The sequence below is a fragment of the Vicugna pacos genome, chromosome 29 (genome assembly GCF_048564905.1).
Source record: "Vicugna pacos chromosome 29, VicPac4, whole genome shotgun sequence".
In the NCBI taxonomy this organism is placed as follows: domain Eukaryota; kingdom Metazoa; phylum Chordata; class Mammalia; order Artiodactyla; family Camelidae; genus Vicugna; species Vicugna pacos.
The window spans coordinates 7,479,913-7,507,160 of NC_133015.1; the positions used below are offsets into that span (position 1 = coordinate 7,479,913).

At 40.9% G+C, this 27,248-nt stretch overlaps 1 protein-coding gene and 1 long non-coding RNA gene across 3 annotated transcripts in view; both read left to right on the forward strand.

Annotated features, from left to right (window-relative positions):
• The first annotated feature begins 1,333 nt into the window (after window positions 1-1,333).
• On the forward strand, window positions 1,334-5,187 carry LOC140690285 (uncharacterized). Of its 2 annotated transcripts, XR_012065500.1 has the most exons (3): window positions 1,334-1,631; window positions 3,649-3,782; window positions 5,007-5,187. It is a non-coding gene; the product is annotated as an uncharacterized lncRNA (long non-coding RNA). The 2 variants fall into 2 exon arrangements; XR_012065501.1 differs by lacking the exons at window positions 1,334-1,631; window positions 3,649-3,782 and adding an exon at window positions 4,148-4,232.
• Window positions 5,188-13,161: 7,974 nt separating this feature from the next.
• PAG1 (phosphoprotein membrane anchor with glycosphingolipid microdomains 1) overlaps window positions 13,162-27,248 on the forward strand; it is a 132,854-nt gene continuing 118,767 nt past the window's right edge. Inside the window, exon 1 of the mRNA XM_072951777.1 lies at window positions 13,162-13,629. The gene's annotated coding sequence lies outside the window, so the exon portion shown is untranslated. The remainder of the gene's footprint in view (window positions 13,630-27,248) is intronic.

Sequence of the window (27,248 nt, forward strand, 5' to 3'; positions counted from 1 at the left end):
AGTAGGCCAAGGGGCTTTTGAGAAAACAACTCAATTACTATTCTTTGAATTACCCTGATACCGTTACACTCTTCCCAGTATGGAACACAGTACTGGAAGCACTGGGACAAATGTTTTATCTTTGTTAAATCTCACACATTCCAGGCTGCATTAGGAGGTAACATTGATCTCATCTTGGATTTTTTTCATTGAGAGTGTTTCCTTTAGTTCTACCTGAAGTCATATTCTTCCTCCACCTGACACTCAGATTAGGTAGAAAAAACAAAAACAAAAACAAAAAAAACAAAACACTACAACAGTCTTTTTGAAGGACAGTTTTAACAATTAAAATGTTTAATGCATATGATTTTTGATTCAGCAATTCCAAATCTAGAAAGTTACCCCAGGGATTTATCGTACAAGTGGCCAAAGATGCCTGCACCCAGATACCAATTAGAGCATTGCTTATAACAGCAAAAGTTGGAAGCAAGCTATAGAGCCATTAATAAGCAACAGGTTAAATAAGTCATGGCACATGCATTTAAAAAAAGAATAGCATGCCACAGCTTAAAAGAATCAGAAAAATCTATATATGATAACATACAAGGATTGCCAACATATGTCACTAACGAAAATGATCCAGTTGTAGAAGAGTGTATTTTATCACTTTTCTGTAAAAAAAAAAAAAAAAAACATTGAAATAACCAAAATGAATAAATTCTAACTTATAATAGTGGTTAGTTCTGATTTGGGACTTTTATTTAGATTTATATATCAATATTGAATGGATTTCTATGAGCCAAACATACATAATATTTAATCAGAAACAGATGACTAAAGAAACAGATCTTCTTTAATATTTGTTTCCAATCACGGTAAGATGCCAGGAGCATCGGCAGGAGTACTGCTCCTTTGCAGAAATGGAGAAGCAACGTCAGTTTGAAATGCAGGATGGAGAAGGGCTGGAAATGGGCAGTAGGACTGGAGGTCCAGGGAAAAAGAACACATGATGAGAACCATCCAAAAATGGAGTAAATTGAATTGTTAGGTAGTGAGCTCCCCATTCATCCAACTGTGCAAGCAAGAAAGACCTTGGAATATTCCTTTACATCTTTCTCTCCCTTGTTCCCCAAGATTCCTCTAACATGTACTCTCCCCTCCCTCATCTCTTCCAACACCATCAAGTAATCAACCTCTCCTGCTTGAACTACTATAACTTTCTAATTGATATCCCTACATCAAGTGAGGTAGGCAGAATTAATTGTGACTATGACATTTGTCCCTGATGTCATACCTGTGAATAACTTATGTTACATGGCAAAAGGGCCTTTGCAGAAGTAAGGAAGGTTATTAGTGAGCTTGACTTTAAAGTAGGGAGAGTATCCTGGATTATCCGGGTGAATCCAGTATAATCACATGAACCCTTCCAAGTGGAGCTGCCTTCCAGCCGAAGGCAGAGGAGGATGTAGGAGAGAGGCAGCTGCAGAGGATGTTGGAGAGACTGGAAACGTGAGGGCTTGACCTGGAGGAGTTACTGGCTCAAACACAAGTGGGGCTGCATGTAGAGCAGGAGAAGGAAGTGAATTTTGCCAACAACCTGTGAGCTGGAGATGAGACCCTCAGCCCCAGCTGACACCTTGATTCCTTACCAGGTGAGACCTGCACAGAGAGCCCCGCTAAGCCTTGCTGTGCCCGATCCTCTGACCTATGGAAATTGTGATACTGTTTTAAATGCTTAACTTGAGGTCACTTCTTCCAGCAGCAATAGAAAACTAATGCATCAACCCTGGCCCCTCTGTGGTCTAGTCTTCCGAATACAATGAGAGTGATTTTTTTCTTTTCCCAAGGCACAGATCTGGGAGTGGCACACCTGGTTACAACCATTAGTAGCTTCCTAATTGCTCTTCAGAAACACTGCAGATTCTTCAACACAGCCTTCATGTCTCACGTGATTTCCAGCTCGCAGGAACCTCTCCAGCATCATCTGCTTCTGTGAGCCCGCAACACTGAGATCCACGCGCTCTGGACTTCATTCATCTACTCGCACCGCCATGCTCCTTCGTGTGCACAGCCTTTGCACAAGCTGTTCCCTCTGCCTAGAATGTTCTTCTCTCCTGTGTTCATCTTCTGGCCACTACCGTTCATCTCTACCATACTCCTGTTTATTTTTCTTAGTTTAGGTGTTTTCTGGGTTTTTCTTCCGCTAAACATTTGTATTTTGTTCACTAGTAAAGCATTTGGTTCAATGCTTTAAATTAAAAGTACTACTTCTCTGAGTTATAATTCGAAAGTTTGCCCAGTTGATGTAACCACTGTTACAAATTTGGTATGCCCCTTCCCTGTGCAAAGCTAACATATACGGTATCCGTATACATACCATTGGTACTTTTTTTTTTTACAAAAATGGAATTGTACACATAACTAACTTTTTCTTAACATGTCATTACATTTTCCCAATCCTTTTATTTGGATCTACCTCATTCTATCAAATAACTGCATATTTCATAAAATAGAAGTACAATAATTTATGAAGCCATCTTCTATTGATGAACACTCAGGGTCTTTTTTTCTTAATTTTTTCCTAATATAAAAAACAAAGCAATACAAAATTATAATACGTATTTTTAAATCATGGCACTTTTAATTTTAGAAAATAGTTCTTTGCTAATAATTACAAATTTAACAAACGCAGTTGGCTTCCTTCCATTGTTTTTCCCTGAGGGTTTGGTCCATATTTATCTGGTTCACTGCTCTTTTGCCCACAGAGTGTAGAACATGGCATAGAGAAAGTCTGAGTCAGTTGAATGTTTGCCAGATTGAGCTGAAAGGATGACACTGTTGTGGGAGCCCCGGATTTAAAAGCAGTCAACATGTAAGCTATGCTGTATGTTGTTTAGGAATGACGTCAGCTCCAGGGCTTACCTAGGACAATCAAAAGCCACCATTTGCACCCAGCTTGGCCATTAGTGGGCAGTATGTATTTGAACCTGGTCTCCTTCCACTTCATTTTTTCTTTATTTTATAAATTAGTTGAATGGCAGGCATCTCATATTGCATAGACAAGTCCCATTTCAACATGCATTTTATTCCTATTGTGTGTCCCATGACAATGTCATAGAACAAGCTCCTTTAGCATTAAAGTCATACATAAAATTAAACATTTGTAAGTATGAGCATATTCACTGATATCTCTTTACAGCACACTTCACACGTGGAGGATGAACTTATTATTAAATTAAATTCTTTCCACTCATTGACTCAGCTTTAAAGTATTCGAAGTCTATGTGAGGATTAGTTCCATTAGTCCACAGTCACCCTGAAAAATACGCGGACCGTTAGGGGTGATGAAAGAAGGCAAGGCAGATGAATCAGTATAAACCTATTTATTTGAGCTGGAAAACCAGAGGCCCCATGGGAAAGGGTCAACGACTTCTTCCTGAATGTCAGAAATCAAGGGTACTCAGTAATTCATGACTTTTTTTCCTCACTTAAATTCCAAAGAAATTAAAGCATAGATAGAGAAGTTAGGTCTATGGAGACCACAATATAGCATTTGTTACCAATAAAGGTGCTATCAGGGGATGTGACAATACATTGATGAGCCAGCAGGCATCCTGATACCACACGCTCGCCTTCTCCAAAATTAGAGGCTACCTTTCTCTGCTGCAGGGGATGCTGGACTTCGGGAACCAACCAGTCCCTGAGGCAGGACGCTCATTCCTGCCGGCGGCTCCCCCCCTGAAAGGGAAGAGGAGGGCGTGGGCTGTACACACCCGGTTTCTTCTTCCAAGCCCACCACTCAGGTGAGTCACTCTCCCTGAATGGGAGCCAGCACATAGCTTGTGTTACCATCCCCCAGAGCCCACGCTGCTACCCACGTGCTGGGGGCTGAATCTCATCATCGACTCTCCCTCCTAAAAAAAGGAAAACTGTTTGGGGGTCCCTATTGTAGCAGATACAGAATTCTCTAGCCAAGGCCACTTTTTTTTTTCTAACCAAGCTTCTATCAATTCTCCTGTGGTCCCGGGAAGGTGAGTCTACAGCCCAGCAGGCTGAATCATTCCTAATTCAGAAGAGTCTAGATTCACTTGGACATGCTCTGGAATTCTAGAATTTTGGAATCAGAGTGAATCTCAAAAGAGAACCAATCTGGACGCCTCTGGAACTGAACACTGTTGTCATAAAATCAGGCCAGTCTCTGAGACCTTCTCTTGAAAAGTCAAATCACCCAGGTGTCTCTCATTTGAGGACATGTACGTACAAAAGCTTCTATGGAACAGACATCACTATTTATCCAGGAGTCTTCCAGCAGGGATGGACTGTGAACCTTTCTTTTAACTACAAAATTTCCACTAAAATCATCTGCTTTGACTCAGAGAAAGTGTCACAAGGATGTCTAAACTTAAGACTGCAGGAAACAATCATTCCTGCCCATGTTTGCCATTTAGATAAAGCTCTTCAGGAAATGTGTCGAGAATCAGCTTATCAATGCAAGTTTATTACCAAGCTTGTTAGTACTCAGCACTGGGTTAAATAAACGTTGACCTTTCCTACCACATGTTTGAGGGGAATTTAAAGCTCTTAATGGGCATGATCGCATGCTGTCAAATAGTATGTTCCAGTAATGACTAGTCCCTAAGTCCAGAATCTCTTTCCAGAGATTCTGTTGGTAATAAAGTAAACGTTTGGTGTGTTAGCAAAGCAAGTAATTACTTCTGAAGAGTAACATTAAATCAGATAAAATAAAACAACATTTCTATTCTCTTCTCCCTCCTTAAACAAATTGTTAACTGGTTATCCCCCATAGTCATTAGAAATTCCTCTGGCTGCAAAGTTATTGTTTCAGTTCTGATATAGAACATGAAAAAGACTCAAGAGAGTGAGTTCAGCTACAATTCAACAGAGCAAATTAAATTTTAACCTGCTTGATAGGCAATACAGTGATTTTTCTATTCTTGAGGGTTTTTTAAAACGTTTCTTATTTCTGTTTGTGGCAATGCTTGATGTCTATTTCTTTTCCTTTTTAGGGGTGAAAATCTGAAGAGAGATTCCTAACCTTTCCTATCAGGATAAGTGATTCACTGGCTTAATTTGGCAAGAAGACATTGAGTTTAATTACTAGCATAAACATAAGGCTAAGTGAACAATTCTAAGATGAATGATAAGCTCCCCTTGAGTAATAAAACCTGCTTCTAACTTTGAGGGCCACATCATTGTCTGTCATCATCCATATAATGGTTGGAACTGAAAAAGACCAGTAATTCTTAATACTTAAGGAAGGTGTGGCAAGCTAAGTGACAGGCTTAGAAGCCCAAGTGAGATGGAGTTTTAATTTCAGGTCTGGTCCTGACTACTCTGAGATTTTTAGGAAAGAGGCTTATCTATGGCTTAGCTTTTCCTATTTGTGAAATAAAGAGAGGAAAAAAGTGTTAATGTCCAAAGAGACAAGGCTCTTAAATAGACATGAAATGAAAAATGAGTATTTTAATTAAAAAGTACTTATTTGTACAGCATCATATCAACCATAAAGCATGTCATTAGTACTTCGGGGTTTTTAAGACAGTTCACTAGACATAGTTTGAAATGTAAAGACATGGGAAATGTGGACTTGATTCCCACAAGCATACAGTCCAGCTGGAGAGATGGGATAAACATACTAAAATGTGTTGATTACTTCCCCGATCACAAACCAACATGAGAAGATTGACTGATATGAGCATAATCACTTGATACAATTGCTCTCTTCTTCATCTTGAGATGGTGATGTCACTTCTGCGCAGACCTAGAGGGTATTATGCTAAGTGAAATAAATCAGATAAAGACAAATAGTGTGTAATTGCACTTATATGTGGAATCTAAAAGGCAAAACAAATGAACAAACATAACAAAACAGAAATGGACTCATAGACACAAAGAATAAACAGGTGGTTGCCAGAGAAGTGGGAGTAGGGGAATGAGTGAAATAGATGGGGAGATGAAGAGGTACAAACATGTGGTTATAAAATAAGTGAGTCACAGGTATGAAATGTATAGCATGGGGAATATAGTGAATAGTACTGTAATGTCTTTGTATGGTGACAGTAACGAGACATAGCATGGTGATTATTTTGTACTGTATAGAAATATTGAATCACTATGTTGTGCACCTGAAACTAACATAGTGTTGTAGGTCAATTACACTTCAATTTTAAAGAAGAGAGGGAATGAATGAATGAATGAATGAATGAATAGTTAAAATGAAAATTTTTTATTAGAATAAAATCAAATTGAATATAATTAAATAACACAGGGACACACAAATAATAATAAATAGTGAAACCCTAAAGCAAGAAAGTACAGAGAATGGTGGAGCAATGAAATGCAAACCAGTTTGACCAAAGATTTGAGGGTAGGGTCGAGTAAAAGATAAAGCAGATTGTGATCACTCCTGTCTGCCCAAGGCTCTTTTCATCAAGAACCCCAGTCATTTATTTTCAGACTAAAATTCTAATTATTAACATAGACAAAGCAAGCTACCATCACATTGCCTATAACTAGTTTTAAAATCTAATAGTGTAGTATTTTCTGGAAAAAAAATCGCTTTAGAATGGTACTGTAGTTGGTTGAATACCGAACATTCCTTGAATAAATGATTCGGACAAAGTATGGCAAAGGAATATAAATAATATTTAAAAGTGCTGTTACTGGCTTTAGAAACCAAAATACTGTCTCTTGCACTCAGCTGTCTGCTTGTATATATAAATAAAACAGCCCCTACACTTTGTTTCTTTCCTCGCCAAGAGAAATTAGGCTCCCATGGCTTCAGACAGCTGTCACGCATTTCCCCCGACTGCCGCCACATGAGTGTTAGGCTCTGCAGATCATTCCCGACCCCAACATCTGGCTCTGCTTGCTTTCTTTCAAGCAGAGCTTAATTTTCTTCTGTGTTTTCAGAAACAGGAAATACCATGTGCACTTCAGTGGAATTCGGGATTAAATATTTCTAAAACCAACTGCTGTTTTTACAAGACATCTTGGAGTGATGGTTTACTTTACGACTTCTGCCTCTGGGAATTCTCTGTGAATTGCTATGAAATCTCCAAGTTCTGCTCTTCTAGCAGGCTACATGCTTGTGTTTTTTTTTTTTTTCCATCCCCCATAAAATATGTTTGAGACTCCACTGAGGATGTGACCACCAACCACTCAATTAACATCTCAAATTCCAGGAGTTTTTGTCGCCTGTTGAGAATAGTAGGTTTGAGTACTGCCAAGTGTGTGGAAACTTTGGGGAGCCCTCACTCTCTCTAGTTCTCACTAGCACCCCTCTCTAGAGGGTGTTCTCTTCTTTGGGAGTAGGGGAGGGAACAGAAACTAAATGCTCCTTCTTCATGGGGAAGTGGGAATAGGTAAATAGCTGACTCTTTCAAAGAATAATAATAGCTACTTTTAATATCCCCACTTTCCATATAGGTAACCTTAAGCAGACTGAAGATGAAAGACAAGTAAACCATGCATATTTCTCCACTCCTAAATGGGCTTCTGGCTCAAAGGAAAAGCCACAGAATACTGAATCCCACCCCACCCTCCCCGCTATCATCAGGCATCTCTCCATAACAAGATATAGCCTCCACTCCAGGGATGATGCAGGACTGAGAATAGAAAAGTCTATTTGCTGAAAAATGCTGAGTGGGTGGGGATGGAGAAAGAAATGACAGCAACGTTTTCACCACTAAAAGCCTTCCATATCTTTCTGACTTCGGAGAGTGAGCCACTAGCTCACTCCATCTTGGAAGTAAAACTCTCGATCACTTTATACATCTTTCTCAATCCTGAATTTTTGTCTGTTGGCTGGTAAATTATTTTTGACCAATGAAACACTCAGTTTTCTCTGATGCTTACTTCAAACTTGAGTTTTTAAGAATTGTATTATATGAAAGTGATAAAGGCAGAAGAATTAAGAAGTGAACTAAGAAGTGCCTGTCAATGTTACGAGTATTACATACTCACATCACTTTAATAGGCACCAATCTTGGACAATGATATCAGAATGGAAGTTTAAGGAATGTGTAAGGTCAAGATGACAAAGGATGAGAGGAATAGCCATTCTTTAATCTAAAATATGACAGTATTTCTTTAATGTGCTCTGGTCTCACTTTTGTATGTACTGTCTTTTTTCCCACCATAATTTCTTTCTCCCAGTAGAACGATCTGGAAGTGTCAAGTCCTAAGCCCTGCCTTTTCCTCTGCAGTATGGCGTAAGGCCACAGAGGAACCTTAGCAGGCTTTATCTTGATCTCCCTGAAAGTCTTTTCTACATGATTTCTCCATTCTCAGAGGAGTCTGAAAGTCATTCTTAAGTCTTCCGGCAGGAAAGGAAAGCACTCCTTTACAAATTACAGTTAATCATTGCTTACATTAAAATAGGCATTAGGGGACATCTAGATATAATTTTTAACTCTGGGAGAGAAAAAAAAAGCTAACCCTAATATCTAGCATTTATTAGGAACCTACTATGTACTTAAAACTATTCTTACTCCAAGTTGTGTAATCAAAGATGGCAGCCATGTGATCACAGCGGCAGATGGAGATGCTAGGAGCTGGAGCCAGACAGTCCCATGTGGTTCCAGCCATGCACACGGCCTCTCTACCAGTCTCCTCCTTCAATCAGTGTGCAACTTGGTTGGAAGGGAGAGGTGGATATTTCTTAGAGGTGAAAATTGAGTGTACATTTCTGCAGTAGTTCTTTCAAGCATTTACCTATTTAAAAGGGATTAATGACCTATTAATTTCTGATCATTCTTTCCTATAGATTAAGTCAAACATGGAACCCTCAAAATTTAAGTAAATGCAAGCGCTAAGCTGCAGGTACAGTTTCAACTGTTATTCTTGGTCACAGGCCCATTCTTTTCCTAAGTTTATCTCAGAGGCTGCTGATAACCAATCTGAGCCAGCCTCTGCTTCTTAGCCACCAAGACTATAGCCAGCCTTCCTCTTTGGTCCCTAAATTCCATCTTCCTCAACCCCAGACCCCACTCTTACCATTAGGTCAGAATCCTCACCCGGCACCCATTTTCTTTCAGCCTTGGAGTTGCAGTGAACGATATATATTTGTAGGTTTAAGAAACATTTTGAAGCTAGCCTGAAAATCCAGATCATTTGTTATGTTGACTGCCCTACCTTCTAAACAAAGTATTTAGAACAAGCAGTTGAGAAGTAAACATTTGAAAGTCAGGCACTTCTTAATTTTCCTGTCTCAGGGAAAGAACTGGGCTTTTCAATAGTTTTCAAAAGTTTCCCAGGGGGAAAAAAAAAGACAGAATGCTAATCTCCCTAACCCCACTCCCACCTCCACCCCCACATCCTACCAGGGATTCAGTTATGGTTTCCAGGGTAGTTACTAGCAGCTGCATGTGTTCAAACTAGGCAAACTTGGTAATAAACCATGTCCAAAACTCAAGCACAACTTGTATAAATTTTTACGGCAGCTTCATTTTTCCCTAGTGAAATCTAATTCTATGTTCCCACTTTTGTCTCAGCTTTGCCCGTGACCCAGACTCTTTATAGTTCTCTTATCTGGACTATAACTATGAAGTATGCAGAGGCTGGAAGATTTCCGTGTCAAAGAATCTCTTGGAGTGAAATGGATGAAGGAATTTAATTAACAAATACAGAGAATTTGGGGGCCAAAATCTCTCAGCCCAGTGATAAGTCTATGATTCTTAGCAGAAGGAGTTTAATAAAAATCAACTCTAGGTACAGCTTCTTGAATGAGCAACGAATAGGCTCAATGGAGTTGCTAGCATTTGTATAATTGAAATCCTCACTATTGGGATTTTTAGCGGCATTGAGTGAAGAAATTCTCAGCCAAACAGCAGACTTTGCTGACCCACAAGGAGTACAAACCTCAGAGGAAAAATAAAATGTAGCTCTTTTTCCTGCCAGACAACAACAGCAGCTAATGAGAAATAAATTCTAAATCAGACACAATCAACAGTAAGACACACTTAGTATTATGCCAATATTACACATTTCATGCATTTAATGCCAATGATAGTGGCTCAAAATACAATGGCAGTGGGACATACTAGTTAACTTTTCATATAATTTAATCCTAGCTTTCTTAAAGTTAATATGCAAATGAATTCATTTACTCTACAGATAAATATTTTGATTAGAGTTTCTAACACCTAAGAAAACAGGATGACAAATTTGGACTCCTTTCCTAAAAGTCCCAATGTGACTATTAATGCAAGCTCTTTTTTTTCAAAAGGTACTCAAATTTTAATAAGATCCTCTATACACATTTATTTGCTACTGAAAATTGAAATAGCAACAACAAAAAAACTATTTTTACACACTAACTCTTTTTTAATTTAAAATATTCTCTTATTAAAAACTGAACTAACAAAATTCCACAACCAATTCCCTCATTTACAGAGAATTTGCATTTAATTAGGCATTAACTTATTTATTTTTTCATAATCACACAGAAGAGTAGCTCTAATGGAAGAATTATATTGGAAGTTAAGACAAAGATGGGTAGGACACAGTTTACAATACAGCATTCCAAGGCAAACCTCTGGATCAGGAAACTGCATATAAATATCACATGCTTTCTTCCAAGGCTTTACTCAGGATAATCCATAGCACTTACCACAAGCACAAGGATTGTTCCTGACACTTCTGGTTCTGTATCAAGGAGTGATTTTGTTTTTGTTTTTGTTTTTAACACCTTTATTGTGGTATGGTTCCTATACAGTAAACTATATATATTTCAAATGTACAATTTGATGAATTTTGATAGATGCATACACCAGTGAAACCACTGCCACAATCAAGATAGCTAACATTTCCATCACTGTCCAAGAGGTGCAATTTTCAAATTCTTAATTTATCCCTTCCCACCTCCTTTATCTTCTGGTAACCATAAGTTTGTTCTTTACTTCTGTGAGTCTGTTTCTGTTTTTCAGGTAAGTTCATTTGTGTCTTTCTTTCTTTTTTTTTTTTTTTAGAGTCCACATATAAGTGAAATCATGTGGCATTTTTCTTTCTCCTTCTGGCTTACTTCACTTAGAATGATGATCTCCAGGTCCATTCATGTTGCTGCCAATAGCATTACTTTATTCTTTTTTATGGCTGAGTAGTATTCCATTGTATATACATACCACATCCTCTTTATCCAGTCATCTGTTGATGGACATGTGGTCAAGGAGTGACTTTGGAATACCATTTGGGTTCTAATTTACTGATGGCAAATCTTGGTATGAAAAATTTGGAATTGGAAAACAATCTTCAGGAGGTCATTTGGTGAAAGGAGAGCAGAGGAAAAGGACAGAGACCTGAGACTGGCTTTTGCCTGGATTTTGTCTAATTCACTTATCTTCTTTGGGCCTGGAGAAAATGAAGATGATAATTGCACTTGTCACCAGAAAAATGTGAGTGTTGCTCTTTGAACCTCTCAGCCAAGGCTGCACCATGTGACTTAATGTCCTAGAACTAGGATGCTCTTGAAACAATGTTTTGCACTGCAATTTGTGGAGCTGCAAAACTGGGGTGAAGACACAAAATGGATTTCTTCCCTCCAAAAAAAAAAAAAAGCTTTTCTAACTCAAAATTGAGGCACAAGCTTTAAAGGATGTGAGTAATAAACAGAAACCGTTTCCTATGTAAGATATGAATCGTTTCCCTTAGAGTTATAGAAGTCGCGTTCAACACTCAGATCTGTACCCTTGTTCAAGTTCCACTGTTCGAGCATGTCAACTAATAATAGCCAGAGCATCCTTTTTTAAAATCTGTAAAATGAGCATACATCTTTCTTATCCAATTTATGAGATCATTGTGAGATTTCAGTGAGGGAATGTATATGACGTATCATAGATTCCTAAGCTCTGGAACACCTGAGTTTCACCCAAGCCTGGCCGCTGGATCTTCTCCAAGGCACCTTTCCAGGATCTAGGTAGAGTCCGAAGTTTGTCTTCTATATAACTTTCTGTCTGTGATGCACTATGAAATGGACCATTTAACATCACTTACACCATCACTTTGCTCCCTTCTCCCACCCTCCCCTCCTAATCAGCCTTCTTCCCAAGCCAGCTTTAAGCCTCCTTTAATGATACATATAAGGAATACAGACTGTGTGTTGTGTGTGTTTAATGGGATTTCCTACTAAGTAAAGTAATGCATAATAATCGCAGAAAATTTGAACCAGTCAGATAAAGCACCAGTGGGACTCCAAACTGGACTTGGAGTCAGATGTCCTGGTTCTATACCAGGCTTGGCTTCTCACTGCAAAAGTCTATTCCCAACTTCTGGTTGCTGGTCTAATATCCCGAAGTTTGCTTCAAACAACACCTGTATCATACTCATCTACATTGCTCCTTAGGAATGGCATTCCAGAGCCCCACCTTTGCCAGCGGCTAAACCACAACGTCTGGGAATAAGGCCTGGGAATATGCTCTGAATTTTAAAAAAGCTACTCAGGTGATTCTTACGCAACTAGTAAGCTCTGCTCGGGACGCTGGACCACACTTGGAGTAGCAAAGATAGGCTGGTCTGGACCTGCAGGGCTGGCACCACCTGAGAGCTTGTTAGAAATGAACCCAAACGTACTGAATCAGAAACTGCACGTTAACAAAATCCCCGGGAGATTCTGTCACACGCTGAAGGTTTGAGAAGCTCTGCTGTACTTAGCTATCAACTGGGAAGCTTTACAACCTAATGGCACCTGGGGCCCATCCAGAGATTCTCCTGTACTTCTATTCTGGATTCTGGGGTGCGGTAGGGGCAAAAGGCTCTTACTAGCTCCCTGAGTTATTTCATTGTACGGCCCGGGTACATTGTCCCCTAAATCCCAGCCCTACACAGATAAACTATAACCTGAGCTAAATTGGCTTTTGTGGGCTCGCCCAGCGCCCTAAAGATCGCTTAGAGTAAATAGTGGTTTGTACAGGACAATGGACTCTGGAGTCAAACAAGTTCAACCGCACAGCCCTAGGTTCACAAATCCCCAGGCGGGAGACTTCCGGTACCTTCCCCTCAGGGAGCAGGGCGCCCCGCCCGGGTCCGCCCTGCGCGCAGGCCCACCCCCGCCCGGCTCGCCCCCTCCCCCGTCCCGCCCCGCCCCGCCCTCTCCCGTGACGTGCCGCAGCGGGCCGGGCTCATGCGCACTCGCGCCCCGCGCCCAGCACGGCTGCTCCACCTCGGCGCTTGTCATTCTCCCCGGCGCGGCGGCGAGTGCCGATTGCGGTGCCGACCCTCCCGCTCGTGCGCCGTCGCGCCCGCGATGTGACCGGCCGCCTGGGAGCGGGCTGGCGGCTCTACCTGCAGCAGCGCCTCGGCTTTTCCCCGGGCCGCCTTCCTGTAGCGTCGCGATTCCCTCAGAGCCGGAGACACGCACCAGGGGCTGGGAGCGCCGCACTCCCCGCGCGGGCGGCAGCTGCAGCGCTCGGGACCGTGCGGCCGGGTGCAGCCTCCGTCGCCGCTGCCGCTGCCGCCGTCGCGCGGTGCGCCCTGACGGGTGCCGGGCTCCGGGCACCGCGGAGCCGAGGCGGCTGGTGCAGCGCGGCAGCGCCTCGCCCCGCACCCGCCGTCGCCCGGGCAGTGCGGGGCCAGCGGGGCTGTGCGCAGCCAGAGCGCGGTCCCCACGGAAGGCTCCCTGTCTCCTGCGTCCCAGTAAGTTGACTAGTTTCTGAAGTTGGAGGGCGCCGTGGGAAGGGGAGGTTCGTGTTTATTACCCTCACGTCGTGGGAAGCTGAGGGTGGCACCTCTGGTTAGGAGGGCTCCAGCCTGGAGAGTTCAAGGTGCGAAGCCGCGGACAGGGCACGCGGGGAGAGGCAGCAGTCCAGGGCGGGCTGGCTCCAGCCTCTGCCGAACGTGCCAGTTGGAAATGTGCTGTGAGAGGACAGGTGCTGCGAGGGCTTTTCGCCTGCTGCTGGCTGATTGCACATTCTGAGCCCCTTGACTGTGTGTGTGTGTGTGCGTGTGTGTGTGTGCGTGTACGTGTGTGCGCGCGCCGGCGGGGTCTTGTCACTTCCATCCTAAGTTACCAGAGGAGCGATTCCAGTAGTATTCCTCGATGAGACAGATCTTTCGGAATAGGAGCTCAGTCATTCTGCCCCAGGCTTCCAGGCTTCCAGGCTTCCCGCGCATCCCAGTTCACTCTTCCCCTAGGCAGAAGTTGCCAGCGTTTTCGTAATTGGAACCCAGTCCTTGAGGGGAAAAAAACACAACTTATATGTCAACCCAGAGTTCTGTGCTATGAGGCAAATAAAATGAGAAATCCGCTCAGTGTATGTTATTTAATACACTTTAAGAATGTGGGTCAGTCTCAAAGCAAAGATTCAGATGATGACACTTGGGTTTCACCCTGACTGTCCTGCACCTCTTATGTAAGCCTCCCGGCAGGATAACTGTGTCTCTCTGCAGAGGCTGCAGCTGTGGCTTTCCATTCCATTTGTTTAAGGTCCAGCTTGAACGTGTTTAATGAAAATGCTGACATGATATAGCGCCCTGTAGTCTGAAACACAGTGCACTCTTCAAATTGGAGTGTCTTCTCCTAATAGGGAGCATGCGAGGAAAAACCCAGTATATTTTTCAAGGCAGCTCCAGGAATTAGACACATAAATCATGTTTTAAAATAGCATGCATTGTGCAGAGAGCTTGCAGTGGACCCCTTTGAACACATCCCCTTTGTTTTAGAGAGAGTGGAAATTGTCCACGCCAGACAATTGTTGAGTCTGAAAGTTAAGTGTACTGACGGGCTTAATTATCTTAATAAACAAAGAGCATGATTTATAGGTAGCTGCTCTGTCCCAGTTTGAAGGATAGAATTCTTTAACCTTTCTCTCTTGTCTTTCCCCTAGAGGTTCCTTTTAACCAGAGCAATAGATTATCATCATCGATGTTTAATATTTGACTTGATTAAATTTGTAAAACGAGTACTTTGAAATACCATATGGTATTCCTGTGAATGTTAAGACAGTGAATATTAGAAATAAGGAGAACATGCAGATTTTTTGATGTAGAAGTCATTAGTTCGACAAAACATAACATTCAGACGGCCTTAATATATCTTTTTAAAAATTTGGACTTGTAATAAATGTTTAAACCAAAACTCAGAGCTGTGTTTAATTGTAAGATTTATTTAGATAATCTGTAGAAAAAGAAGCACATTTATTTATGGTATTCTAGCACATGGAACAAGATGATCTAGTTATAGGCAACTCATTTAAAAACATACCATAGTTTTTTAAGAAATTCTAAGAAAATACACAAAATGTTATTTCAGAAATTGAAAAGTTAGTCAACATATTGTAGTTGGTGAGAGCATCTGTTGCTCATCTTTGGAAGGGATCATCACATCCGAGCACAAAAGGACACCTGAAACTGCTCAGACAGGTTGACCACCACGCGCAGCGTCGCACCATAGTTAGGAGGACAGTCTAGGGAGCCGTGCTGGTGGCTCTGGTACCATCTGTTTGAATCTGGGCAAGTTCTCTAAACTCTGTGTCTCAGTGTCTTCATCTGTAAAATGGGGATAACAGTACCTACTTCACTGGATGGTGGTGAGGATTAAATGAGCTGTTGAATCAGTGTCTGGCTTATTAAAATGAGTAAAATTATCATTGTCATGAGAAGAAATGCATCTTTGGACACTGTAGCTGTTGAATGACTACTGATGGAGGCTAACAGAAGCAGTTCCCATGTATAATAGGAGAGAGGGTGGAAATGTTTATCGAAACCTCCTGGTAATGCAGACACCAGCTAGGGTTTGACTTACTGTCTCTTTCAGTTCCTCACCGACGTGGGTCGCTTCATTTCCACTTTGGAAATGAGGAAACAGGAGTTCAGTGAGATCAAACAAGTAGACATTGGAGCTGGAATCTTAACCCATGTCTGTCTCTCTCAGACCTTGTCTTTTTCGGCCCTGCTGCCTCAACTTGAAAAGTGCTTTCTGCATCTCTTCTTTAATCCTCATAATGACATCATAAAATAGGTGCATTATTTTCTTTCATTTACAGATGAGGAAATTGATGTTGAACAGTAAAGTATGCAAAGTGCTTAACTCACAGCATAGTTCTCCATGACTGAGAGCTATTATTATTGTCATAATTATTGTTAAGTAACCTGCCTACCTTAACATGTGGTGGAAATGCCAGCAGGTGAAGTGAGTTTTCTCCTTCGGTTTGAAGTGGGTTCTATTGCTTTTACTTCCCTGTTCATATATTCAGAGAATCAAGAAAAAGAAAATGATATGTTACAGTTCCTACCGGAGGACGGCACTCCCGAGTTGGTTTGCTGCCTGCAAACGTAGCGGCTGCGATCCACACAGCAGGTCCACAGTCAGCATCATCTCTGAGCATGAATTCAGGCCCAGCTGGGGAGCATCCCTGGGGCAGAGAGAGAGAGGCCTTGCACTTTGCTGCATATTGTACTATACGTTCAGAGGTGGAAATAATTTATATTCCATATTAAATAAGCATGCTTCCTCCAGGCCTTCATACCAGCCTAGTAAGAAGCAGTTTCAGGTGTCCTTTGTGAGCCATACTGTTGGCTCTCCTTATCTGCAGGCTCCACTTCTGTGGATTCAACTAACCGTGGATTGAAAATATTAAAAAAAAAATTCCAGAAAGTTCCAAAAGGCAAAACTGAAATTTGCTTTGCTCCACAGCTGTTTACACAGCATTTACATTACATTTACTGTTTAAATGGCATTTACATTGTATTAGGTTGTTATAAGTTATCTATAGATGATTTGTGGGAGAGGGGAGGGCATAACTCAGTGATAGAGTGTGTGCTTAGCATGCACAAAGTCCGGGGTTCAATTACCAGCACCTACTATTTAAAAATAATAATCATAAATAAATAAACCTAATTACCTTCCCCGGCAAAAAAAAAAAAAGAAAAATTAAAAAAATAGAATAAAATATGTGGGAGAATGTACTTTTAGGTTACATGCAAATACAATGCTGTTTTATATAAGGAACTTGTTCATCCTCTGATTTTGGTGTCCTCAGGAGTCCTGGAACAAATCCTCTGTGGAATGTACTTTATTAAAAGTCTAGTCCACAGCTTGTTGAACTTTGCACTTGACTACCAGAAGTTGGGAATGATTGAAAGGCTACTTTCTTGTGTGTGGCTTTCTTAGGTTATTATTCAGATTCTACATAGTACCCTGGCCCTTGGTAAATAGTCTCTGTTTTCTAGATATTAAAATCTAGTTGTTGTATAAGGCACGTAGGTCACAGACGGCTTCCAGACTGATTTAGTATTTAATTCAACCTCTCAGCTAACGTATCCTACCACTGGAAGGTATTTCAAGACGATGTTCTAAGTTGGCTTTTTTTTTTTTAAGTCAAAATTTTCTGTCCAACATGGTGACTATAGTTAATAATACTGTATCGCATATTTGAAAGTGGCTAAGAAAGTAGATCTTAAAAGTTGTCATCACAAGAAAAAAATAACTGTAACTGTGTGTGGTGACAGATGTTAACCAGACTCATTCATTCTGGTGGTCATTTTGCACTATAGACAAATGTTGTTTTGTTATGTTGTACACCTGAAATTAATGTTATATGTAAATGATATCTCAATTTAAAAAGTTAAAATAAAGTCAAAAGTTTCTGGGTGTGAGCTTCCAGGAGGGTGCCAGAAAGAGCCCTTGTCATCAACTGAGTCTTTCCACATCTCTCTGAGATATCTTCTACTTCAGTTTTAGCCCTCTTTGTTGGAATATAAATATTCTCTTTTACTCGACCAAGTGCTTTTACTTACATTTCAAATGCTCCTATGTTCTGGGTTATTCCATAGTAAAAGTCTTCCTCGATCATTTTTGTGACTTGAGCTGGGTCCATAATGTACCTTAATGAATTCTTTAGAATATACATCTTTCTTTTTATTTCTTGTCTCTGTTAACTATTTATTGGCTTTCCTCTGGCCACCCCTTAATCTCCAAATAACTTTCCTCTGACATCCAGCTTTCTCTTGCTGTCAGAAGGTATATATACAAGAAATGCAAGCTCATTTTAATATGGATGCGGTGAATGGAGATCATTTACTCACCCCAGTCATCTCTACTATGTTGAATCATCTTCACTTGGGACTTGGGAGTCGGGAACCGATTGTATTTCTAGAGAGCTTGCCTGGTACATCCCTGAGAGATGTGTTGGAGAGTTCTACCAGTCTTGGCTATACACACATAATTTTGTGCAACATGGCAGAGACAGGCCCTCAGATTGCTGAGTTTGAGGGCGAGGGGTGGGTGTGGGGAAAGACAGCTCCGACTAGGATTTATCTGCCACATTTCCAGTCCTCACTGGTCGTGCCTTCTTGGTAAGAATTGGAATGAAGAGCTAACACAGAGCACTTACTGTCTGCTGGCCGCTATGCTAAGAACTGTACATACGGTATTTACTTTAATCCTCATAGTGACTTTATGTGATTACTTTATGATCCTTTTTTGCACAAGTGGAAACTGATGCCTACCTAGAAGGGTCAGAGCATTTGTCCAGGATCTGTGAATTATAGAGCCAACCATGGAGTCCAGGAGTCAGACAAGGCCTAGCCTCTTCCCAGGGCATTCTACTGCATCCAGTTTGGGGGCCTTCATGATAGTTCAGCTACTTTGCAGAGATATCCCATATTGTGCTTCTCAAAATAATCCTATACTATGGCACTCGGTCCCCTGGGAGAGAGCTGAAGGGATGGTGAAAAGGTACGTGCTCACCATCTTGCCCATGGCCAGCAGCTGGCCTCGATGCTCAGAAAGCATCGTCTCTTTGTCTTTGCGGAGGACGAACTTAAGTGTAGTGCATGCAATGAACGAAAAAGCAATCCCCGTGTTAGCATTGTGAAATAGGAAGCATAAAGCCTTCCACTGATAATGGAACACAGTGGAGAAGCACGCACACCTTATCTGTGTTTGGTGTCGCATACTTGCGTCACTCTCATTACAGCCAAGTGTAGCAACCTGAGATTTTCTCAGGTGATTTTTTGAAAGTTTATGTCCATCAAGAATGATTAAATCAGTAACAGACGTCACTACAGTGGTATCATGGGTCTACGGTGAAACTCTGGTTTTTAAAGTAAATGAACACATATGTCTAACAAGCCAGGTGCAAGCATGTTGGCTCAGAAGAGGGACATTGCATCAACTCTTCTGTGTCTGTGTCATAGTCTAACTCCGCTCCAGAAGCAGAGGGAAAAGGCAGAATTGAAAACCAACTCCTAATATTTTCAAAACCCTTTCCCTGAGCCCCACCTGCTCTCTTTTTTCACAATTTCACCCTGGAGCCAACGTTGATTCGTTGGTTCCATAAGTCTTGCCTGAGCCTTGGGGTCTGAGTTACTATTTTTGTTGCTGTTGTTTTTATCACATTTTGGTCTGTCGTGTTGCTGCCGCTCCCTCTCCTTGGTTTTGAGGCATATAAAATCTTGAGAGCTGTGAGTGATGAAAACTTATGAAGAATTCAGTTTTCTAAGTGTGGATTTTATTGCGGAGGACAGGGAAATTTGGCCTGATGAGAGGGCTTTTACTTAAAATACGGAGCACTTGAACCCCTTTGAACCTTTTGGAGTAGGCAAGTTTAAAAAAAAAAGTGTTTTAATTGTTCGGCAACCGCTTCGTATCTTCCTATTCAATTTCATGGGACTCAGTCCCCACAGACCATATCGTGTATTCATTTGCAAGTGATCAGCTTCAGTTGATTTTCTAAAAGTAACAAAAGGGGTGACTCGTCAGCGTTACTGCATCTGCCATTTTAGTCTTTAGGGAGCCCCAGAGTTGCATGTGGAAGCCTCTCTGTGGATTTGTTCTCTAAGGGATGAAGGGTGTTCAGGTAGGTCCTCGGGTTTCAGGTCTGACTGCATTTGTGACCTAGTCACTGCTGTGGATGTTGCTTCTGCCCACTCTGGCCCTTCACCCCTGACTGTACTCATGCCATCATCACCCCCACTGTGGCTGAATGCACCACAGTTACTGGGAAACTTTAATGTCAAAGCAGCTCACGCTGTAAGTCAGAGGCAATAAAACCACACAAGACGATTCCTTAACTGAAAAAAAAAAAGCCAGTCTGTAACATAGCTGCACACAAGAATACTACAACGTCTGCATTCAGCACTTGGGAATTGTACCCAGAGCGGCTGTATTATTTTTTTTCCTGACACCTTCTAAAAAGAGCTGTGAACTCCTCATTCGTACATAATCTATCCTTAGCAGCTTGGCAGGGTTTGAGGAAAACTGAGTTGGAGTGATATTTTTTACTCATTTCTGCATTCACCAGAGAATTTGTATATTTGTATACCAGGTTGGATGATGAAATGTCAGACATAAGATGATTCCTCTCTCTGCCCTCTAGAATCTCAGTCTTGGCAAAAATCATATGGTATCACTTATGTGTGGAATCCAAAAAAAATGATAAAAATTCTATTTACAAGCCAAAAACAGACTCATGGACATAGAAAACAAACTATGGTTACCAAAGGGGAAAGGGTGGGGAGGGATAAATGAGGGGTTGCGAATTAACAGGCACACATTACTATATATGAAATAGATAAACAGCAAGGATCTACTGTGTAGCTCAGGGAACTATATTCATTTTCTTGTAATAACATGTAATGGAAAAGAATCTGAAAAGAAAAAGCATACATGTGTATGTATATATATAATGGAATCACTTTGTTGTACACCTGAAACTAATACTGTAAATCAACTACACTTAAATAAAAAAAATTTTTTTTTAAATCTCAGTCTTGGGAGGGAAAAGATGTTGAGCAGCAGTTGTAACCAGTGCATGAAAGATGATGGGCTCTGTCAGGGGTCCCTGACTCCAAGGAGAGGACTTTTCCCTGAGGAAGCAGGACTGGATCTGAGTCTGAAAGAGTGACTTGGAAGGGACCAGGCAGCCGAGGATGGGAGTGGGCTGGCAAAAACCATTCTGAGCAGAGGGACCAGGGAGGACGGGGCCATGAAGGCACCAAAGAAGGCGGCACATCTGTGAAAGAGCTGGTTGTTCTGTGTGGCGGGTGCACATCGTGGGCGGTAGGGGAGCTGGAAATGGAGAGTGGAGGCTGGATCCACTTTGGGAAGGGTCCTCTGGGCCACATTTGGTCCAGGTGAATCTGAGCACTTGAGGCTGTTCCTTTGAAATGATTACTCTGGTTGTGTTGTTTAGAACGGTTGGGATGTGAGGATGGGGTGTGGGAAAGAGAAGTTGTGAAAAAAAAGCTGTTGAATCCTAGTGTGAACTTAAGGGCTGAGCTTAGGTTGGTAAGGGTTGGGGAGAGGAGAAGCAGGGAGGGAAGCATGACTTTAGGGACGACTCCCAGGTCTCTTTTTGGGTGGCTGAACAGACAGAGGTACTATTGGTCATGAAAGTGAAAACAAAAGATGGCGCAGTTTGCAGCTGGAGATGATGAATTCAGTGTGGCTGTGTGTAACATGAGGCAGCAGTCGGACATCCAGGGCTTGAGACTGAATTGACACTTTCACACGCCTGTGGTTTTGGAATTTAGGACAGAGGCTGAGCTGGAAATAATAGGTTTGCAAGTCTCCCGTGTATTTGAAATTGTGGTTGAGGTGGTGATCCTCCTGGGAGAGTGCTTAGAATGCAACACGGATGAAGGCCAAGGTGGCAGGCAAAAGAAAAGGAGATGCGTGAGTAAGATTAAGTGAGGGAAGTTTTTGACAAGTGCTTGGACACAAAGTGGCCGAAGCCAGCGGCAAAGCAGAATGAGGTGCTTGATGGGATAGGCGCTGGGTGACAAAAGGAACGCAGTGGAATGAAAAGGCAAAGGGCAAAGGGACAGGTCTGACTGTTAACTTGCTTATATCTACACAGATGACAGTGGCTGTTTCTCATACAACTTTCAGTGCCTGCCAATAAGCATTAAGACCTACTATGTGGAAGGTGGACGGGGGGAGGGGGAAAGAAAAGAAGAAAGAAGTAAAGTCATGAATAAAGCATGATCCTGGGTCTCAAGCTGCATATAGGATAGTGTTGTCGTTTCTTGTTTTCCTTCTCCACTCATTTTTCTCCTTCGTCGACAGCAGGACACGGGCACTTGGGAAAGTGGGGTGAATGAAAGAATCACTTTCTTGGTGCATAAAGTGCTTGGTTCTCCGTAACAGGCATGTCTCATGTCCATGAACGAGCACACCAAAAGAGACAGTGATAATGACACATTATTTGACAGTTTACAGAAACTAAGCTTTTATCGTGGCCATAGCATCTTTAGAGAGTTTGGACCTTTGAACCAATCTTTTTACAGTCATTAATGAGTCTTTTGGCTCATTGGTTTATTTGAAATATATTAAATACAGTTTCCTGTAATTTTCACTTGTCTTATAAAAACAGGCATTAAGTTATAGACGAGCTGGAGTATTTGGGGGTTGATCGAAATAATTACCATGTGTTTTAGTTAACATGCATTTCAGCCCTCACTCATTTTATCCTTTAATTTTGACCTACAGCTTGGAACTGCTCCCATTGTAGAGATGAGGGAATTGAGATGCAGGATTCGGATGACTGCATGGAGATAACACAGCTAGTAAATGGTAGAGCTCGTGGGACCCAAAATAAGGCATCCTGACTTCAAATTCTGGCTTCCTGCCACTCCATCGTGTTGCCTGTGTCTCCGTGAATAGCTACAAAAAAAAAGTAGGGGGTGGAATATTTAAGAGATTTTTTTATTAGTCTGCTCAAAGCACCAATAGTGGAAACCCTGTTGGCTAGTCTCTATATTTGATGGGCCACAGGTTCTTTATGCAAATGTATGCGACTGAGTCAGACTGGGGGAAAGCTTTTTTCACAAATGAACATCTTTTTCTTTCATTATCTTAAAAGCCTTTTAAAAAAGCCTCTGAGTTATGAAATAAAAGGATTCAACATTTTAAACTGTAAAATTATTGTAGTTCAAACTTGCTCCCGGTGATACAATGGAAATTGATTTTCCAGTTGTTGCGAGGGCCGTTGTGTGTGAGAAGCGTTCTGTGTGCACATGTATGTGTGCATGTGTATGAAATAAGTCAGCCAAATTAACTTTAAACTATTGGTTTTCCTTTTATAATACCATTCCTGAATTCTCCGAATACATTAAGTGATGTAGCTTGCTCTGTCTTGCCAAAGCAGCTATTATGTTCCCCCATTTAAAGCCAGAGTATGAAAGCATTTGTCTTTTTCTTAGCAGTGTAAAATGATGCAGGATAAATCGAAAGGGCTTGTTTTAGTTTTAAAACTTGTATTTTGGTGCCTGATGTTCTCAAATTATGATTTACCTAATTTTGCTACTGTTAAAGCAGATATTAACTATTAATATACGGAAGTGTTAGAATCATGAAATGTACATGGAATTTTATGGCTGTTTGAAAAGTTTATGATGCTCCATTTTCTTATTTCATAAAAAGAAAAAAAAATCTGTGAGTCTTGCTAAATGGCAATTTCCAGATGAAAGCAATTACTAGCGAGTAGCAGAATGCTGGTACCAAGTCTTATCTTGAATCTCAATTTCAAGCTTCATGGTGCCAACTTTACGTTTTAGCTTTAGTAGAAAAAATTGAATCCAAAAGGGATTATGCATTTGTGACATTCGGTGGGTTGATCTTTTGTTATCAGTGCTGGTTTTTTTAAAATAATCATACGCTCATAAATTTTTTTGAAGTTTTATAAAAATGTTAGGCAACTACCTTAATTCTGGTAATTATCATTACACGTGGTATATGCTAGGAGCCTCGTCCATTGTAGTTGAAAAATTACAATATAGGCAGATGAGAATTTAAATAACAATATAAAATAACATGGTATTTTATCTGTGATTTTATTGCATTTTATGTTTGTAATAATATGGGAGGAAATTCAAATGAAGTAAAATGAAAATTAATTTGGCCATTTCATGCCTCATGTGTCCCAGTTTCATCCAAATGCAAATATAATCCAGGGCATGGACTTCGTATCCTGTTGAGGTGATCTGACGTGAATGTATTTATTGCTCACCCCAAGATGAATAATTAAGCTGCATTTCCTGCTAATCTTCCCATGAGTATATCTTTTAATATTATTTACTAGGAGTTTTCATTTTTATAAAAAACAATTAAATTTTCTTTACCTTTTTTCTTCCTGTTGAATTTTATTCATTTTTATGTCAGTGAATACTTGACATGATAGAACACGTCTAAATTAGTGATCTAATTTGAATACCATAATTATGTGTACAGTTACAGTTTGATTGAGTAGAGAGCTTTTCCGTGTCGTGTGTGTTCTTTCTCGTTGGGGATTTAGGAATTACATGCTTAATATTTCAGAGTCTTAAACCTGCTTTATGTTTACCAATAGGCAGACAGAGAAAAATATAAATATTTTTACAAGCATGATTCAAAAAGGCATGCTTCCTTTTCAAATGTTTGAAATTGACACGTAACTGTCTACCATAGCTTTTTCTTATATGCAATAGAATGATGAATATAGAAGTGGTTGAAACCAACAGTGATGTCATTTGTGGTGCCTAAATTGTTGATGTTGTAGATAGGAGCGTACACCTTTGTTTTCCTAAATAAAAAAATAAAGATACTTTGTACCAAAGTGTCATGAATCATGATAAATATCTTAACATATTTAGATAATGTTAAGGATATTTTTCTTTCTTATATAATAGTCACTTTGCCCAAAATGTATATTTTAAAATATATCTTTATTGACGTACAGTCAGTTTACAATGTTGTGTCACTTTCTGGTGTACGGTACAATACTTCAGTCACATAGGAACATACATATATTCATTTTCGTAGTCTTCAAAATGTACATCTTGAACTTTTAACATCACCGTGAAATACCCAACCTATCCAGAGTGAGAATTGAAACTAAAAAGTTTGGAGTCTCACTAACAGCATACAATATGGATAACAGCTTTTCGGGTTTTGTGCCAGAGTGTTTGGAAGAGGATTGCTAAACACTATGGTTGTTGAGAAAAATGAAACACTTAAGTATTAAACTTATACTTAATTTAATGATTTCTGCCACCACCGTTCTTAACCTTTCCAAGTGGCTGAGTGATTTGCTAATAGGAGCTAGCTGGTCAGGACCTGAATTATTATAGATCTTTTAATAAATATTTAATAGCTTTTTCAAAATTGTCCTTCTAGACACAATTTATAATAAACAGTCCAGTGCTGGCAGTGAACATGCTCCTTTTATACTGTTTCACAGCCAAAGGCCGTTGGACATTTGGACCCTCCTCTTATGGATTTTCCCAGCTCCATGTATCCTGAAAACTGTCAGCCTTGGATCAGAACAAGCCTTTTGCATCTCCCCAGTTACAGGGGGAGTAAAAAGAACTTCCCTTCTCCCCATAATACGCTGATGCCTGTGGTCAGAGAATCATCACTTGGCTCATCATATGCTTTTTCTTGATGTTCTCACTAGCCTCAGGAAGTGATCGCATGAGAAGCACCCCTGAAATGTGGACACATCCGTTAGATCTGAGCTGTCTTACACGCCTTCTGTTTAGAGCCATGGTTCTCAACCCAGGGTAACTTTGCCGCCAGAGGACATTTGGCAATGTCTGAAGATGTTTTTCGTTGTCACAGCTGTTGGGTCGAGGGGGTAGTGGTGAGGGCTACTCCTGGCATCTAGTGAGTGAGTAGAAGCCATGGGTGCTGTTATATGTCCTGTCCTACACAATACACAGAAATACAGCCCTCTGCAGGGAACAGTGATCAGGACTGAAATATCATCAGTGTTGAGAAACCCTGAACTGGAAAGTAAGGAGTGTCTTTTTAATTTGCTTTATATTATTCAAGCAAATGGAAACGTGTTCAAGAGATCCTTGCATTCAATATAACCATTTTTTGAACACCTTCTAGGTCCTGAAAATGCAGTGAAGGCTTGAACATCAGCCTTGCCCTGGAGTTTCCCCTGTCTTTGGAAGATGAGTGGTAAACAGAATCCTACTGTTTGATGCGATGCATGCTGTAATTAGAGAGGCATGCCTGGCATGTTAAAATAGAAATAATTTAGATTTCATTCGCTAAATATAGAGGAATATCTAGAAGAACTCATGTTCTCTGTCTCGATGTAAAATTAGTCATTTGTGAACAAAATTTCCCATTTTTCCTGAGTAATCAGGAATGGGTCCCCCTTATGGCCCCCTGCTCCCCCTACTTACACTGGTATTAATTTGAAACATCAGGAAAAAAGGTGAGCTGTGATATAAAAGTGTTACGTTAGAAATTGAGGATATCTTCACCTCTTCATTGAGGTGCAATTTACAGGCCAGAAAAGTCTCCCCGTTTTAAGTATACAGTGCAGCTTTACAGTAAACTCACAGAGTGACGAACTATTGTCACAATTCAGTTTTTAGGATTTTTTTCCATCACCCCTAAAAGATCCCTTGTGCCCACTTGTGGTCATTCTGCATTCTTGCTGCCAGCCCCAGGCAACCACTCCTCTTTCTGTCCTTTTCTCTTTTCTGTCTCACTTTCTGTCTCCATAGATTTGCCTTTTAGCAAATCTTGAGACATTTCATTTGCAATATTAATTTTTACAATGAAGCATGTAGTCTGATAGCTTTGTTTTGAAGATCAGCATCATGTTTCTGTGTTTCCTATGACCTGTACCATCCACATGCTACCGTGCAGGATTGGGTACAGTTAGTTATCAGAACCCCCAGACTAAGACAGTGAGAAAAATGCGCCAAAGGAGAAGATAAGCACGTGTGTTTAATGCAGCCCATGTGGGGCAAGAAAGCGTTTGTGGTATGTCTGTTTTTCAGTTTTGTCCTGTTTTGTCTAATAAAATAATGTTACAGAAATCATTGAAACACTGAGGTCAGGTAAATACCAGCATAATATGGGCAAGCTATAAAAGGATTAAATCTGGAGAACTCACCTGTCTGGGGAGTTGTATCCAGGTCAACAACTCCTTAGTCAGACCCTTTGGGGCCACGTGGCTTTCAGAATCCAGCTTTTAGGAGGGGAGTGCAGTCCATTTCCTGTGTGTTACGTAATACTGCCACGGGCATCAGGAAATACCATCATCTCTGTAGCAAAACAGATGAATATTCACATTTAGTTGGACAGAAAAAGACAAGGCCTCAGCTCAGCTCAGGTCAGGGTTTGGAGCAAGTTCGTTTGGTAGCAAAGTACCAGAGAAACCCTGTTTTCACAAAATCTCGCATTTCGCAACGTGGATGAAGGTTCATGAACCTGCCCCAGTGTATCCCAGGATGTTACACTTCAAGTCAGTGTTCTATCCTCTTTCCAGTCCCCTGCCCCCATCTCCTCTGCCAGGTACACACTTTAT